The 17986-nt window shown below is 56.0% G+C and overlaps 1 protein-coding gene across 6 annotated transcripts in view; it reads right to left on the bottom strand.

Moving 5' to 3' along the window:
• The window catches only part of ZMIZ1 (zinc finger MIZ-type containing 1), a 196851-nt gene that overhangs the window by 154743 nt on the left and 24122 nt on the right, over positions 1-17986 (bottom strand). For all 6 annotated transcript variants that reach the window (XM_058671271.1, XM_058671276.1, XM_058671274.1 and 3 more), the window contains exon 2: positions 465-589. The gene's annotated coding sequence lies outside the window, so the exon portion shown is untranslated. The remainder of the gene's footprint in view (positions 1-464; positions 590-17986) is intronic.

Here is a 17986-nt window from a genome sequence, read left to right as displayed (position 1 = left end):
AGAGTGGCCAGGAGCCCAGGGGCTGGCATGCTGGAGCACACAGACCCCAGCCCATGGTGTCCCAGGCTCAGCAGGTGTATAGCCTCAGGCAAGTTCCCACCTGACTGTACATTGGTGGTAAGGACAGGCTTGTCATGAACACATGTCAGTAACTGTGGAGTACTCAGTACAGTATTTGATGGACAGCCCAGAGCTCATAGCATTGTGGGTACTGTGGTCAGGCTAGCCAACACCAATGCCTGACAGTGCTGGGAGGACAGACACAGTCAGCCAAAGTCACACGCGAGTTAGCATCAGAGTAAAACCAGATGTCCTAGGCCCAGGTCAGGGCCCTATCCACCCTTTGCAGAGAAGAGAATGCCAAAACACAAGCAGAAACAGAGAGATCTGGCCCTCACCCTCCCAGCTCTCTGGATCTGAGACAGCACATGCTTCTGCACTGGCAGCAGGTCCCTCCTGCTTACCTGCTCACACTTCTGTCAGTGGACCAGGACTTGAGACTGTGGAGGAGTCCAGGAAAGGAGGCTGCTGGGTGAAGAAGGCGGCTGCCCAGCAGCCTGGGTACAGCCCAGGCCCGCTGGTTTGAGTGCTGCAAAGATAGAAAAGGGGTCAGTGAGTTCCACACCCTGACCCTGGTGGCAGCCCCTGCCTCTCCCACTTGCCCAGGCCCCCCATGCGGCCAAATCCAGGCAGCTGGCTCACCCAAGTAGAGTTATGCTGGAGATGGGGTGTACTCTCCATCTCTACCCCTGAACTTGACCTGTCAGGCCCCAGAGGCAGCCTTGGACCACAGCAAGAGCCACACTGGCAGTGCCCATGGCTGGCCTCCTAGACCTCTGAACTTGCCTCTCCACTCATCTCAGTCTCTCCAGGTTCTAGTGGCATTCGAACCATGGTCCTGAAGCTTCTGGGCACCCTTCCCGACCTGCCTCTCCCTGTCTTTATCCGTTGTTCTTGAGACCCAGCTGACCGTGTCTCCCCTAGCTTTCTGCAGGTCAGTCTCTCTCTCTCTGGACGGAATTCCTAGACACCAGAATTGAGTATGTTTTCAATCACCATGCCCTTAGCTTGTTAGCGAGGGCCAAAGACTACTTGGTGGAGCAAGAATGAATGGCACAGTGATGGTGCTGAGTGAGCAGAACAGAAACACCTCGAAACCAGACAGTCCACAGGTACCTCCAGGACCTCCCCGTGTCCTGGCCCTGGGAGGTTTTAGAATATGGGGGCCAGGTTGCTGAAGCACATTCAGATGAAGAAACAGTTTCTCCCACCATGAAAGGCCAGGGTGGAGCAGAACCCATGGTCCCCTGGGCTTGCCCCTGTCCTGAACCATCAGAGATGGACATCTCCTTGGAAGAGCAGAGAAGGTCCCCAGGAGAGGTCATATTCTGAGCAGTGCCATTCCATGTGATAGCTCTGCCTTCCCCAGGCTGCAGGCCATTGTCTGGGTCTCCTGAACATGGCTGCTGGGGTGCACATTGGCACCCCCACATCTGAGAACAGCTGGCAAGCATCTTCTACTCGGATGCATTTGTTCACGCAAAGGCACACACCAGAATGTTCCCAACAGCACAGTCCATATTCACCAAGAAACAAAGCTTCCTAAATGGCTATCGCCTTCAGAGGAGTCATAGCAGTGAGCCCACACAGTGCATTACCTGCTCCTCCTCCAGCGTTAAGAAGGAACGATGTGAAACTGCAGCCGACCACATGAATACATCTGGTAAACTTAGTGTTGACGCAAAAAGCTAGACAAAGCTGAAAGCACTCTTAAGACACCCATTCTTCTAAAGGTCAAGAAGAGGCAAACCTAGGCTTACAGCAGACTCCATATGATCATGGAGTCCTTGCAAGTTTCCCCAAGTCGTGGACTCTGTTCTCTGCATCCTCAGTCTGGCCTGGACCCTTGCTTGGACCCAGAGAATCCTATCAAAGTGGTGCTTGGGGAGTTACAGAGAGGGGGCCTCAAGGGGCCCTGCCTCCAGTGTATTCCATCGGAAGACAGAGAGAGGCTGAGGCCACCCAGTCCATGGGGGCGTCCATGTACCCAGGTGAACAAGCATGCTTACTGGGAAGCAATGCATGGAGCCACACATGTAAGAAACGCCACCCTCCTGCAAGGACGTCACACTTCAATACAAAGAACAAACAAACTCTTCCAGTTATCCACCCAGGCGCTGGCTTCCATGCACCTGCCTACACATACCGGTGCCCCCCTCACATCTCTGTACCTAGGGCGCCCACTCCTTTCTACCATGTCCCCAGACAACTTTCCAATCCCTTCCACGACCTTCAGGGCCTCATCCACACAGAGGCTTCCTGGTCAGGGGCAGGCTGCTTTCCTCTTTCCGTCCAGGGTTGAGCGCCCCCATAGGGGCTCAGGGATGCTCAGCGCAGGCTGCAGCAGATGAGGGACGTGGTGGTTATATGGCAGATGCAATACCAGCCCCAGCCTAGGCAGCAGTCCCCCACGGGGCCCAGGCTCAGGGCACAGGGCACAGGGCTGAGGTTGGGGGGGTACACTGGCGGCCAACAGGGTGGGAGGGACTCATGGGCTCCCCACTCCACAGTGGTTGATGACATCAGTAGACAATGCACTCCCCCTCCTCCCCTCATAATTACCTGTGAAAACAAACCTGGCAGACTGACTGGCAGTCACACAGCGTGCACCTTCTGCTACTGACACACGCTGTTTGCAAGGACCAGGAAGCACTGCCGTGGCAGACAGCCCCATCCACTTGTGTGACTCAGCCATACCCAGTCTCCAGGGGGGTGCTTGATCCCCTTAGTGTTCCTCGGGCCCTCATCTTTGCAATTCCAATTCTGTCCCAATTGGAGGTGCAGCCCTTAGGGAATCCCCCTGAAACCTCAGTTTCTCCTCCTTTCAGTTGAAAGACCTGGGCTACTCACGGATCTTCAATGAGTTACAGCTTTCTGCTCCTACAGAGTCCAAGCCCTTAATAGGCCAGCATCTTCCTCAGAGTCCCCAGTGCCAGCCACAGTGCCTGTCAGCAGCAGGTGGCTACAGCCCCCTCGGTGCACCTGTCACCTGCCTGCCTTCTGTCTCGGGCATGCTGTGCCAAAGAGAGGAAGCTCCTGGCCCAACAGAGGCACAGAGAAGCCCAAGTGGCCAGTCTGGGAGAGGAAGGCCCTGGGGACTCCGCTCTGTGCTGCAGCAGACAAAACTACACAATGCACAAGGGCAGCTAAGCAGGCTGTAGGCTGACCTCAGAAAGGACTCAGATTCGGAGTATAGTATCTGCTGTGTCCTGGGATACTGAGGTGCTGGTCCCCAGAGGTGTGCAAGCACAGGGAAGCAGCTGTGGGGGCTGTAGGTGCTGTTAGCATCAAAAGGCACTGGACCCTGTATTTGCTAAACTCTGGTATGGGGTCACCTTGCGCAGTTGGTCAAAGCCACCGCTTCCCAGGTTTGTCCCCTGATGGTGGGAGGCCAGGGTCGCCCCAGGTGACCTGCATCTGGAAAGTTTGGGGAAAGCCCTGGGCAGACAATCTCCCAGCTACCTCTGGGATCAGAGATGAGTAATTCCAGATGCTCCACGCCCCCTCCACCCTGCCCACATCCTCCCATCCTGGAGACACTTGGTGACCAGGTGGGCGGTAACCAGGCAGGATGGTCTCAGTCCCTGGTGATAGCACCAACAATTCCTTCCTAGACCATGCAGGCCCTCCCACCCACCCAAGCCATCCAGAAAAGCTCAGCCTCCTAGGGGGTGCAAAGCTGCCAGCTGCTCAGCCACTGCTCAGTAAGGCTGTGGAGGGGAGCAATCATTTTGCTCATAGCAGAGGCACTGGCTTTTACCCACCTTTTCCTCCCTCCTCCTTCCTTCCCTCTCACCCACCTACACACACACACACACACACACACTTGGCTCTGGCCAAGATGCCTAGGCTGGCTTTGAACCTGCCCCCTACCCCCACCCTCAGCCTCCAGATAGCTCTGACTGGCTCAGCCCCCACCCTCGGAGTACATTTCCAACACTTAAATCATTTAGCCTGCTAAACCGGAGACGGCAAAATGGGTGCTATTTCTTAAAAACATACAGAGAGCGTATTAAATTATTGATAGCCATTAAACAGGGGGAAAAAATTAAACAGCTCTCAGCTCTTATCAATCATTCATGCAGTTTCCACTGGGGTGTTTTCTGGAGTGATCACTCAGGCAGTCCGGGGAACCAGCACCTGCTGGCAAGAAAGTGGAGCTGGGTGGACATGGTGGGGGGTGGAGGGAGAGGGGCTCCACCAATAACCTCCCCCTAGCACCCGGGGAAGCTGGGAGGCTGCAGCGAGGAGGGAGCAGGATCAGGGGCTGGCCTCTCCATGTGCCACTGCCTGCCCTCCTCCTGGTTCTGGTATCATTAACAAAAAGAGACTCCAGCACCATGCGATGAAACCCAGGTTACTTTTATTGAGTGCCTCCTGCTGTATATCAGACCTGCAGGTTGCACAGACAAACTTGCTCTCCTTGGGAGGGAGAGTCCCTTGCAGGGAGAAAACGATGATCGTCCTACATTATGACACAGCCAGAGGTGGAGGGTGGCGGGCAGGGGGGAGCCTGGGCAGAGAAGAATTTCACCGAAAAAGTTATGTGCGCGTCACTTCTTGGATAGGAAGAACAGACCACACAGAAAGTGAGGGGGGACAGCCCGAGGCAAAGGCAGGCAGCTGTGCATGTGTCCGAGTGCCCTTCCTGTCAACCACAGCCCTGCCTGTCTTGACTGGCAGCTGTTGGTCATGCCAAGTTGGAGGCTTGAGCCCTGGCAGTGGAGTACGGAGCAGGCTGTGACTTCAGCCTCTTCTGAAAGCTCTAGTCAAATCCAGGCCAGGCCACGCCAGAGGAGGGACACACAGGGGGACGAGCACCGACCTACCCACCCCACATTCCAGGTGTGGACAAGCAGCAGGAGGGGTGGAGTTCACCCCATCTGCCCGGCAAGGCGGCAGTGACTCCATCTCCACCCCCCACACACGGCAGATCCATTTCCTGGCTCTGACTCAGGACACCTAAGCCAGTGTGACGCAGACCACAGCGGCTGTGGGGCCAAGACGCTGCTGGTCTCGCCACCACAGGCGGGCCTGGCAGAGCAGCCCAGGGTCTTTGCTGCCGCTGAGCTGTGCCAAGAATGCGGCACCAGGTCTGTGGGAGCCAGTAGACATCTGACACCATCTGCCTTAACTCCGAAGGACCATGCACAAGTGGGGCCATTTGAGGCTCCCAGGGAGGGGAGAGGTCAGGCCAGGCTGTTGCGAGCAACAAAGAAACCTGGGGGGCCAGGCTTGCCTTCTTGGAGCCCCAGACCCTGTTCCAACACCTAGGGGGTCTCTTGATTCTCCAACACCTCTTAGAGGTTTCGGTTGCTCAGAGCTCGGGGCTCGAGTTGGGAGTCAAGAGCCAGGAGTCAAAAGCCGGGAGCCAGGAACCGGGAGCTGGGAGCCGGGCCGGGAGGAGGCCCTGCCAAGTGTTGATCACACTCTAGCCAGAGAAAGCTGAAGTCTGAGGGAAACATTCTGGGGAAGAGTGCTTGTTTACCACCAACGCCTGGGACTGTCAGGAAATAATCAGAAGAAAAGAAATTTGCAAAGTTGTGAAAGATAAAAAGGAACCCCAACCCCCTTCTACTCTGCTCTCCCAACCCAGAATGCCAAGGTGGTTGACCCTGGGGAATCTGGTGCTTGGCTTGGAGATGTCCCAGGCAGATGGAGAGGGTGGGCTGGGTGGAGTGTGTGCCAGGACCGGGAGATGGATCCCTGGGCTACATACCTGTGCCCTCTACCACCAGTCTTCCTGTCTGAGACATGCATGCCCAGGCCCTACCAGCCCCTGTGGGTCTTACAATCTGCAGCCTGTCCATCTGTATCCTGCCAAGAACAGAGTCCCTGAAGCCAAGTCCGGCCCCTCTGCTCAGTTCACCTGAAGCCTGGCAGTGATGGAGCTGGGCAGGCTGAAGTTATGAGCCAGCCCACTGCCTCCCAGGCTCACATCAATGGCATGTGGCTCTGCTGGTTCCTTGTCACCCCTCACCTGAATTGCTACCTGTTACCCCTTCCTCCTCTAGCCCAGCCTCCACACGTGCATAAGGCCCGGGACAGAGCTGAGGTCTCATGGTGGCATCAATGTTAGAGAAGATCTGCTGTCCAGCAGAATTAAAAACTGAATGCGTAAGTGACCCTCCCTACCAAATCCTCAAACACACCAAAGACCAGCCCTGACTTCCACCTCCAGGTTTCCAAGTCCTTCCCCACATGTGCACGCTTCTAGAAGTCTCTCCGATCCCCCACACTCCAGCCATCCTATGATTGCTGGACCTCCCTTGAGCTTTCATGCCCAAGCCCTTTTCATATGCTCTCAGCTTCTCTTTCTTGGGGTCCCGCTCTAGCTTCCCACAACCGCTGCAGCATTTGATATATTAGACTGAACTAAATTGTGTTCCAAACTAAATTAGGGGGTATCATGAACACCCTTTGGGGGAACCCTCTCAACAGAGGGAGGTCAGACAGAGGCCTCTAGCTTTGCAACTGCACTCAAATCAACCCCCCAGCCCTCCCCTCCAGCCCACAGCCCAGAACTGGTCCTTCCTCATGGGCTCAGCTGCACCACCAATCCCTGGGGAGCAGGTGAGATGGTCTTGGCCCAGTGTAAATGAGACTGTATTCTTGGGGCTCCCCAAGCCAAGGGAAAGGGCAGGCTTGGGAATTTCCAGGCAAAGGGCAGCAGAAACTGGCCACAAATGAATCATTAACTTTCGAGTCGAGCGCTCAGAGGAGCTGGTGCCAAGGTCTTGGGCTCTGGCCTGTGTGGGCCACTTGGCCTTCCCTGGCTCAGGCCTGTGGACAGCATCCCCTCCCCCTCTCCCTGCTTCTGCCCCTGCCAGCCATCTGCTTCATACCCTATGGCCACTGGTCACCAAGAGCCAGAGTAGCCCAGATGTCTTCTGGGAGAGGACTGGCTGTAAACTTGGCCTCCCTGCTTTGGTCCTTCTGGAATGCTTCCTCTTTCCAGCACACTCCCTCCTCTCTGTCCTGCAAGTGCAGAGCTCCAACTTCATGCCAGAGCTCCATTCACCCTACTGGCAGCGGGCCTTTGCCTTCCCCTTTAGACCCTAGCGGCCAGCACGAAGCAGGTACAGCTGGGGAGCCTGTATGTGCTGGACACTGCTCCTGGCTTCTGCGTGGAGCCACCAGGAAAGTCCTAGGGCCAGTAGTGGGGTAAACACTCTTCACCTGGCTAGGTGAGGTAGCATGTTCCCCTCCAGGCCTCCTCTCAAAGTGGCCAATCCAGCTGCCATGTGTCCCAAAGGAGGTGGTAGGAGGTTAGGGAAGGCAGGGGACCTGGGTGACTGCCAGGACATAGTGCCCTGAACCCTAGGAGAAGGATTCTCGGTAGTTATCAGGCACCATTGGGCAGCTGGGACCCCAAGGCAGCTCTCCTGAACCAGGCCTTGGAGTCTCCCAGGGTGGGCCTGCTGGGCCTAAAGGGTGCACACAGCAGACAGCTCATGAATGCCTGGTCCTCCGATGTCCCAGCAGAACATCATTCAGCACGCCTGTGCCTGGGGCTCCAGGCTGAGCAGCCACCTGCATTGCAGCACCTGGCTGGTGGTGACAGTCACGTATACCACCGGGCTCTTGACTATGCTAAACACACCTTTCTCTGAATCCTGCTGCACCACTAGGTGCACATCAGCCTGATGAAAAGATGAGATGTAAGGTGCAAAGAGATGCAAAAGATGAAGGAAACTGCACCTGTGACAGAACAGGGACTTCAGATGCAGGCACCTGCCCTGTCACACCTGTGCACAGAGCTATAGCAGGTGCTGTGGGTGGCGTCCCATCCCCTCCACTCTACCCCCACCCCATTTCTCATCTGATCCTCCAAACAACCTAGGAGACGACGCCCACTGAGAATGACTGATTGTGACAGATGAGGAAACTGAGGCCTCATGCAAGAAACAGCAGGGCTGCTTTAGCCATTCATGTGCCCCTTGACTTCTCGCAGTAACCCCAGGGGGTTACTGCCAACCCCACTGATGCTATGGGCAAGCACTGAGGATGGCAGGGTGGAGAGAGCCACTCAGCACCATTCTGCAGGTGGCAGAACCTGATTCTCACCTAAGTTGCTTCCCTGGCATAAGGCTTTTCCCAAGGCCTGGCACAGAGTTAGGGTAGGCTTACAGATGTGGCAGGGAGAAGCAGACACAGTTCGGGAACAGAGTAGAGGCCAGGCACCCTTCTCCCCGTCTCAGCCTCCCCTCTCCAGCACCGCAGGGACAGGGTTTAGGCCAGATGAGACCACCCTTCTACTTCCTGCACGACTTCTCAGCCAGGTCATCCTAACGGCAGAGTCAGACTGACAAGCCCAAGGGCCAAGCCTGGGCAGTATGTGTGTGTGTGTGTGTGTGTATGTGCACGCGCGCCTGTGTGTGTACATGAGCGTACGTGATGCATGAATGTGTGATGCAGACAGCATGCCTCACAGAAGACAGGCCAAGGTGGCAGCTGCAAGCCCATGCATGCTACACATGTGCTCCATCATGTCTCTGACATGGACACCTGCGCACACGCTCCCAAGTGGGGTATGCATGCAGGGGGGGTGTCGACACACATCTACTCCCAAGAGTCCCAGGCAGATAAATAGGATGGGACTGCCCTTGGCAGGCAGGCAGGCAGGCACAATGTGTGGATGTCTAGGCACATGGTCACACCTCTGCATAGGCCAAGAACAACACCTGCTGTGTGTGACACACTGACACAGGGATGGCCTTTAACGCACTCAGAGCACATGGGCCAGGTGTGCACAAACATGCACCTCCACAGGCCAGGCCAAAAGCACAGGCAAGGAGAGCAGGTGGGCTGCCAGCCATCTGCAGAGCTGTGGGAGGTGCCCCTGCCGCTCTGCTGACATCGTTAGGCCCATCCACAACAGCTCCATCCATCAATAAGCTGCCTGCTGCAGGCGCTCCCATCCGTCCCCAGGATACAGTGCTTAGAAGGAATTCGCAGCCAGCACCAGGCCCTGGTCTGCCATCTGTGTGTATGCAGGTGTGGCAGAGTGAAGCAGAGCTGATAGTTGCCACCCTTGACCCCTGTCCCCTGTCTCAGAGCCCTGCCTCCCTCTGGTCCTCCTTACTCCTTAGCCTGGGAACAATGAGTCAGTCCAGGAGCCACCCGCCTTAGCTCAAACAGCTTCTCCCAGGACCCAGCATATCCTATGACTTGGGTGCCTACAGGATGTGAGTAAGGACAGGAATGGTCCGGTTGTCAGCAGGCCTGGAGTTACATTCAACCCCCTTGGGTGAGTCCCTTGCTGCCTCCTCCCTCTTCCCGCCTCCCATCCTTGGTCTGAGAAGTGGAGTCCAGAGCGCATGCTCTCCCAGGACTGCTGTTGCTAGTGAGGAGCAGCTGGCTGCCTGCAGAGAAGACCTCCTATGGGTGCTGATTAATCCTCGCGATTCATAATGCAGCCATCTGTGTGTCCCAGTGGGGCCGGAATGTGCAAACAGGGGCACTAGGCCCCAGAGATGACATGATAGGTCCTGGGGTAGGCCGGGGAGACACGGCCTGAGAGCAGAGCTCAGCGACTGCGCTTTAGATACTGTATGGGCAGAGGCTGGGAGGAGAGACAGGCAGGCAGGCAGGCAGGCAGGCAGACAGACGACACAAGGCAGGCTCACCAGACAGCAAACAATAGGCCATTACCCTGCGCCAAGGATCTTGGGCAGAGCTCTCTGCGCCTGTCCCTGGCCAGCCTGGCTCCAAGCAGCCTGCAAGACAGTGAGTGCTTCTGATGTTCCCCAGTTCTGTTCTTCCACAGCCCCGTGGGACCTGGTGCACCACTGACGTTACAGGCCCCTGAAAGGCTCTTTCCTGGTGCATACACGTGTCCCACCTCACACACATTATGCCCTGTGGCTGCTCTAGCCAACTCACATGCGCAGTTCCATATAATGGTGGAGTGAGTGTTGGTGAGCCCCAAAGAACCTGCATCTTGAGCTCAGTGAGCCTCATGAGACCCCATGTGGCATGCATGCCTATTTTACAGATGAGGAAACTGAGGCACTGGGAGATGGAATGAAGGAACTTGCCAAAAGCCACCTGGCCAGGAAGTGAGTGAAACGCAAAGCAGGCTGTCTACCTCATCCACAAAGCTACATAAAGACCCTAAATGGGTGAATGGAGCAGGGACTAAATGAATGGAGGAAGCTGAAATCCCAGGATCCACCAAATACTCTGAGCTATCATGGTAACTGCAGGATGAGACGGCCAGAAGATGAGGGCATGGACAATGGCTAGCACTGAATGGCTCTGTGACCTCAGGCAGGTCTCTGGACAACCGTGGGCCTCAATTCCCTCACCACGGAGGCCAAGGGGACTCCCCAGGGCATGGTTGGAGAGCTAAAACATGAGAAAAGGCATGACCAGTGCTGCATACACAGCAGCCAGGATCTCCAGCCCACAGCCCGCACGCCCACTCCGTGGGGACAATCCGTGCACCACATGAGGCACTGATACCACCACATCCATCCAGGAAAGACTGGGATGCTGGGTCATTGGCATGCTGTCTTTGAATGAGGCATTATTACAGGGACTACTGCCGGTCCCCCTGTGGGGTCAGCCCTGATAGCATAATGACCATTTCTATCATGCTTGGGGCTTGGTGCCCACTCTGGGTCCAGCCCTGGTTGGCCTCAGTGTAGAGGGGAGGGAGAGATACACACAGGTTTCTTCCCTATAGCGCTGGGCACTGCCCTGCACAGCCTGCCATGTGGCTCTGGACAGCTAAGGGCCGCCCATGGTGCACACAGATGCTAACAGGCACCTCCTAGCTCCAACACCTTCAGCCCGACCCAGGAGATGTAATGCAGGTGGGATCCAGCTAAAGGATTGGGGGAGGGGGTGGCTTCTGTGAAACAAACCTCTGGGTATCACCAACCTTCCTTCCCACACCCACAGCAGAAATAACCAATTGATTCCCCTCTTCTCATAAGATCCTGAATGTCTTCAAAATAACTCCCATGTGGCATGCACAGAGAGCGAGACAGAACCTACAGCATTTGCCACTCCTGATAGTGGGGCAACAATGCCCCTGGGATCGGCCAGGCTCAGCAACAGAAAGGCTTTGTCTCACTCCCTTGTGGCCACATAGCAGCTTGGCTCAGGCCACATGTGGACGCTGCCTTTGGGAGCTGTAATGATGAGGCCTGGAGCACTTGGAGTATGGGATCTGGTCTGACCACCAAACCTTGTGTTTGTGGACTGGGCCCCAGGAGAGGATTTCCCGGGGACCCTCCTTGTTCTGTAGGGCAATGGTTACCTCTGCATTCTCAGAAGCTGTATCCCACCCTCTGCCATGAAGGAACAGAAACCAGTGCTCAAGGGAAGGGTCTCTGGGGAGCTGGCAGAGCCCTGAGGTCACCTAGCGTTATTCCGGTTTTGTCACTTCCTCCTGCCATCTTGGCTGCCACACTGGCTTAATATTGTTCTTGAACTCTTCACAATGTTTGCTTAAATATGTTTATTTAAGAAAAATTGACTAGCAGCAGCTGAAATAAAATTCACTTCACTCAGACCTAGAATAGAACTTAAGCACAAAAACACATGCAAGGAAGGGGTCGGTGCTGTGGCCCAGCGAGTTCAGCCACCACCTGCAATATCACCAGCAACCCATACAGGAGTACCAGTTTGAGTCCTGGGAACTTCTGCTCTGGCTCCCTGCTAACACACCTGGGAAAGCAGCAGAGGATGGCCCAAACGCTTAGGCTCCTGCACCCATGCGAGACACTGAGTTCTCGCCTTCAGCCTGGCCCAACCCCGGCTGCCACAGTCCTATGGGGAGTAAACTAACAGATGGAAAAATCTCCGTGAGTTTGTCACTCTGTTTTCAAATAAATAAATGTTATACAAGAACAGATAACAGCAGTGTCAGGCAGCCTGCCTTTGCCCATCGGTTGCAGCAGGGGACCCCTTCTTAAGCTAGATTCAGGCAGCAGCCCTGAATGGTTTAATGGCCCCTGCTTTGGGGAGCACAAGCCCAGCTCAGAGTTGCTTGCTCGCAAGACCTGAAGTGCAGGCAGTGATGCCCTGTTGCACAGATGACACACAGCCCTGGGGCCAAGGTCATGCAGCAGCAACAGCAGCGAGTGGCCGAGCCGGACACCTGCAGGAGTCCCCATTCCCCTCCTGGCTGCTGTCGCCACCTTTGTGTCACAGCAGTCACTTCAGCAAAGTGGAATCACTGTGACCCACGGTGGGTGTGGTAGCGTTTACACCGAGGTTAACAACTGTGATTTAAAAGGTTATTTGTCTTAATTTTCGGGAATCCACGTCTCAGGGAGGAGATAAGTAACACGCCGGGCGCAGGAAGCTAGTTTTTTAGAAAATATTTATAGCATTTCAAGACAGTTTGGTGGCAATTGGATACAGCATCTGCTATTTTCCTCACTTTGTACCACAGCGCTAAAACCCATAGCAGTGCAAACTCACACAACAACACGCACACACAAACACAAGGCCCTCCCATAACATACAACAGCCGCCACCCCATCAGCACACAAAGGAGACTAAAACCCAGGGCTGATTGGAAACCAAACGTGACCCCAGCATGTTACTTTTTTTATGTGTATTTGAAAAGCAGAGTTTCAGAGAGAGAAGGAAAGACAGAGAGAGAGTTTCCAACTATTGGTTCACTCCCCAAATGGCCACAATAGCCAAAGCTGAGCAGATCCGAAGCCAGGAGCCAGAATCTCCTTTGGGTCTCCCACATGGGTGCAGGGTCTCAAGGCTTTGGTCCACCCTCCACTGAGTTTCCAGAGTGTAAGTAGGGAGCTAGATAGGAAGCAGAGCAGCCAGGACCCAAACTGTCGCCCTTGTGGGATGCCGGTGCTGCAGGAAGAGGCTTAACATACCAAGCCTCAGTGCCAGCCAGCACCCACCTTCTCCCCCCACCCCACCCCAAGTGATTTCGAAGCGCTCACTGCTGCCACCTCTGGTTAACACCCAACACACCTCCACACATCCAGGGTGAACACCACCACATGATCAGAAGGGCAGTCCTCAAGGCCACTATGAAAGTAGTGGACTCTAGGGTACAGGATACCCAAGCCTGAGGCCAAGAGACGGTGGCTCTCACAGCAACAGAAATGAACATGGTCTCCCTGGATTACTGAAAGTGTGAGTCTCCTCCACCCAGGTACTGAGCTAAGGGCTCCCCATGTTACCTCTACCTCGTGAGCTTAGTGACTTCTATACACCCCCATTTTGCAGATAGGAGAGGATAGGCTTTAGCAAACCATGAGAGCATGGATGGCGAGCTGGTCCCACTCACCATGAGGTGACCATGATATTGTATGTGACCTCTTCACATGCACCTGCTCCCAGTGCCCCACATGTGCCTCCACAGCCCTCCCTCTGCCTCCTCCCTCCCACAACCTTGCTTCACTCTCTCCACACCAAACATCCAACAAGCCAAGGGCAGCTGGGAACTCCAGCCTCTGAGGTGGGAACTCCAAGGCCTGGAGAGGGGAAGGTACATGCTCAGGGTCATGACACCAGCCGGTGACAAAACCACGAACTGGGAAAACTTCCCACACCTGTCACTGCTGCCTCCATCCTCCACAGCCCAGACCAGGGCACACAAGGGCCAGCTGCCCTGACACAAGAAGAAATTCACCTGGCTAAGAACCAGGTTTGACACTCACACCCAGGATGCCTCTGACCCAGCCGTGCCCCGGCCTTCCCAGTGTCACTCCAGCATGCCTCCTCCATCCCTCCATCCCCCACCTCGGGCACCCAGGCTGCAGGCCAGGCCCACCCCACCCATGCCTGCCTGCAAGCCAGGGCACCACAAGGTCCTCATCCATGATGCACTGGGACAAAACCCCAGGCTGGGCCCTAATGGAAGTGCCCGCCCACATGACCCAGCTCCAGGCTGGCAGGGAGCCCTAGGGAGTAGGGCCAGCCCAGCCTGCCCAGGGCCTGGTGCGCCCCTGTGGCCTCACCCCTGGGCTTTCCTTCCCTCCGGGATGCCAACAGACACAGCAAACCTGCATGCCCAGGAGAGCTGCACAACCCAATCCCCAGTACTCTTCCACTCCTGGATCCTGCTCAGCACCACCCCCACCTCCACTCTCACCCCCTCCACGGACTTCTTCCGCTACCACGCCAGGTAACCAGTCCAAAAGCCAAGGGCTCGGCTGCTCCCCTCCGCTAAGCCATCTGCCACTTGCATGGCACACCCCACCCCCAGCCCCTGTGGGTTAATCTGCTGGCTTCTCGCAGCTCCTTGCCTAGGCAAGGGCAACGGCCCCTTGCTGGCCTCCCACTCTCACTTCCCTCCTGCTTGTTCGCAGCCCTACAATAAAGCTTCTCCTGGTGACAGCCTGTTTACCCAGCCCCAGCTTCCGCACGGACCACCTGCCCTGTGCCTCTGGCACTGCCTGCCCCACCTCCTCCCCATCACTACTGTGCAATGGGTTCCATCCTCAGGCACCAAGTGCAGTCCTTTCCCAGGCCCTTTGTGCCTGCCATTTTTTTCTATCCCCTTCCCACATCGTGGCTGGTTCTGTTTTCCGTCTTTTACAGGTCCTTCTCAAGTGCACCAGTCTAAACTATATGACCCCTGGCCACCCAGTCCCTCCATCCAGCATCCCTCACTCCGTTTCCTGTCATTGCACAGCCTACAAGCTGATGACGATTCACAAGGACACCTGCTCTGCCCAATAACATCGTCCCAAGAGAGTCCTCAGTAACTGGTAAGGCTGGCCTCTTGCTTCCTTCAGGGGCCACGACAGTGGCTGGCCCAAATTGGAAGCTCAGTGTTTGTTGAATGCATACATGAGTAACCACTGGTGATTTCACTGGTACACCTCCACACTCCCCACTCCAGCTAGATGTGAAGGCTTCCACTCCACGGGGCAGGAGGCTGAGGCACACAGACTCAATACAGCCAGCACAGGCTGCCTGGAGTCCAGGCCAAGCGTCTACCAGCTACTGCGCTCGCTCTGCCTCCAGCCAGATAGTGGAAGGTGCAGAAGTTTAGGGAGCTAGAAAATTCATGGAAGTTCTGTGGCTCTGCTATTTCTGTGAAAACCACTTCTTGTTCTGGGTTCTGGGCAGCCTCACTGGGGCAATGGGACCACCCTCCCTATGTTCCCCTCCAAGCCAGGTCCTTCTTCTAGAAGGTGCTAGAATACACTGGCCCAGTCTGAGATCCATGGAAAGGGGGAGGGAGAGGGTGCGGGTGAGGCAGGAGGAGGGGGCTGAGCCAAATTCAGGTCATGCTGCTGCACCCACAGCCCTCAAAGGGCTAAAAATAACCGTGTTTACACACTTTCCAGAACCCGGCCTACTGCCTCGGCCAGGGTTCAGGGACGCCACTACGATCCACACGCCCCACTGTGCTCCTTCTGCCTAGGCCAGGGCAAGCTGGGCTGGTACAGGCCAAGGGCCAGCCAGAGCTTTCTGGCTTTGCTGCCTTGGGAGTTTGCAGAAGGAGGGAGGGAGGCAGAGAAGGCTGAGCAAGCTGGGTTTCCAGGCGGGAAGAGCTTGCTGCTGGGACACAATCCCCCTGGGAAGGGGATGGGTCCTGAGCCACCTGTGGGCCTCCTCCTTAGCCCATGCCAGGAGGAGGTTGGGAGCAGACTGGAAGCCCAACTTGCTGTGTGACTGGAGCAGTCCACATCCCCTCTGCGGCCTGCAGCTACTGCCCCATGTTGTGCCAACTGTGGACCAACCACTGATTGACAGCTGCTCCCCCAGTGAAATCTCCCAGAGAGAGAAAAAGAGAGAGAGTGTGTGTTGGGGGGTGTTGGGAAGAGAGGGAGCATTTGAGAAATGGAACTAATCCTTGGAGCTCCAGGACAGTCTTCATGCCAGATGATAGGGCACATCTACCAGGAGGGCCATGCCTGTCCCGCTCCCAACCTCCAGCCCTGGTTCACCTAGTTGGACTTTAACACGAGGGTCAGGTGCCAGGTGCTGGCCTGGAGAGCACCTCTCCCTCTGGACAAACAGGCTCTCCTCTTAGGGTGCAGGTGTCATGTGTGGGGTTGTACCAATAAGAAACAAACAATGCTGGCAGAGGGCTTGGCACACTGGCTGGGCACCATTCCTCTTCCTACTTGGCTCCCAGCCCCCTCCAGACCTAGTAGCCCCTCTGATAACACCACCCAGGCATTCTGCCTGCTCCTCTGCACTGGCCATTCCCTCTGCCACTCACATCCTTGCCTCATAGGCTGGCAGGCAGATTTCCCACTTGCCCTGGAGGACTGATGGGTGTCCCCTTGTTCAGCAGAAGGAGTTTGACCCTTGGACTTTCACGGTGGGCTCTCTCCATAAGACCCTAGCTCCTGCAGGGAGAAGCTCGGCTCTCCTCTCCCTTCGCCCTAGTCAAATCCTTGAGCCCCTTCTGCAGAGCCCTCCATGAAGCTGCTCTCAGTATCAGCCTTGTCCTTCAGAGGGTCTGGTCCCCCGGGGACACCTTACGGGCCCAGAACCCGTGACTCCTGCTGACAGGTGTCCAGAGGTGCTGGTGTGCTCCACTGCACTCAGGATCCACTCCCATGGTACCACACCAGCCACTGTGCTCCGTGACCAGTGACCCTCTCTCCTCAGCCACAACATTCTTCAGGATGCTCACAGATGCCCCGCCCCCCTCTGCATTGCTCCTTATCCCGAATTAGTTCTCATCAGCCCCATGTCAGGACTCATACCAGGGCGTGCCTGGTGGCAGCCAAGGCCCTACACAAAGTAACTGAGCCCTGATTAGCTCCTAGGTCTTGTCTCCTACTCATCCAGGCTTCATGCTCCCAGGCCACTTTCTACTGAGCATTCCCTAATTCATCCTTTAGACTTTAGCTCAGACATCATTTCTTCCTGAAAGTCCTCTCAGAATGCCCTCCCCTAGCTGGCTGACCTAAGCTGCTCTCTGGGAGCTCCACCTAGCAGAGGGTCCCCTATCTGCCTCACTGCATGGACAAGCCCTAGGTTCCTGGGATTGGGCTAGAGACAGCCACTCTGGGACTAATCCAAGGTTGTTATGAAATACAGGCAGACCAATTAGAGTTCCTATCATGTGGGCACGAGGACCCCAATTCTGATGAGCCGGCAGGTGATGTTCAGAGGGGTTGGAGACCAGTTTAAGTCACCCCAGCAGGTGTGACAGCACCCATGCTGCCAGGACCAAGTCGGTATGATGTTCCTCCCCACCTCCTAGACAGGCCCTCTGGGTGGGAAGATGGGGCTACCTGTACTTTCAAGTGCACCTGCAGGCACTGCACCTTGCAGCTCCGGGCTTGGAGGACACCTCCAACCCAGAGGAAACAGGGGAGCCCAAGCAGGGCCTCGCTCAGGTAGCTAGGAATCAATCCCAGAGCTCCCCAGAGCCTCAGGGTGGGAAGGAGCATCTCAAATGCACCCTGGGGGTGGGCTGGGAGGGCCAGGAACATCCCCTGGCCTGAAGGTATCAAGTACCCATGACCCAGGAAGTCAGGACTGCCAGCCTTCCAACACCAATACACTTCAGTCCCAGGCCTTCCCAGCGGGCTCATGACAGACAGGCTGTACCAGGTCACAGGAGAACAACCTCCGCCTTACCTCCCAGGAGTCCTCCCAGCCTGCTCCCCAGCAGGGCGTGGTCAGCAATACTCAAACATTAGCCCTCTGCCCAGCTGCCACCTGCAGCCACCCTTCCGGATCAAACCCTGAGAGCCTCGCAGACCCCACCTCTGCCCAAGTCCCTCATGCCAGAATCGTTTATTGATACATGACACCTGGGTCTGCTCATCCCTGGCTAGTGATAGTGATCATTAAACCCTGGCCAGCGACAATGACCTCAGAGGCCAGGTCTCATTCCCACGCCCACCTCCTCTGCACGTGCGCAAAGGTCCATGGTTGATGGGAGGCTCAGCAGCAGCTCGGAGATCCCGCCTTTGGGGTTTCAGGGCTCCCCTCTCCACTGTGTTGCTGGCCTGTC

Source organism: Ochotona princeps, chromosome 13 (assembly GCF_030435755.1).
Source record: "Ochotona princeps isolate mOchPri1 chromosome 13, mOchPri1.hap1, whole genome shotgun sequence".
In the NCBI taxonomy this organism is placed as follows: domain Eukaryota; kingdom Metazoa; phylum Chordata; class Mammalia; order Lagomorpha; family Ochotonidae; genus Ochotona; species Ochotona princeps.
The sequence above is the reverse complement of the archived record's forward strand: the minus strand, read 5'-3'. Positions and strand labels throughout refer to the sequence as shown.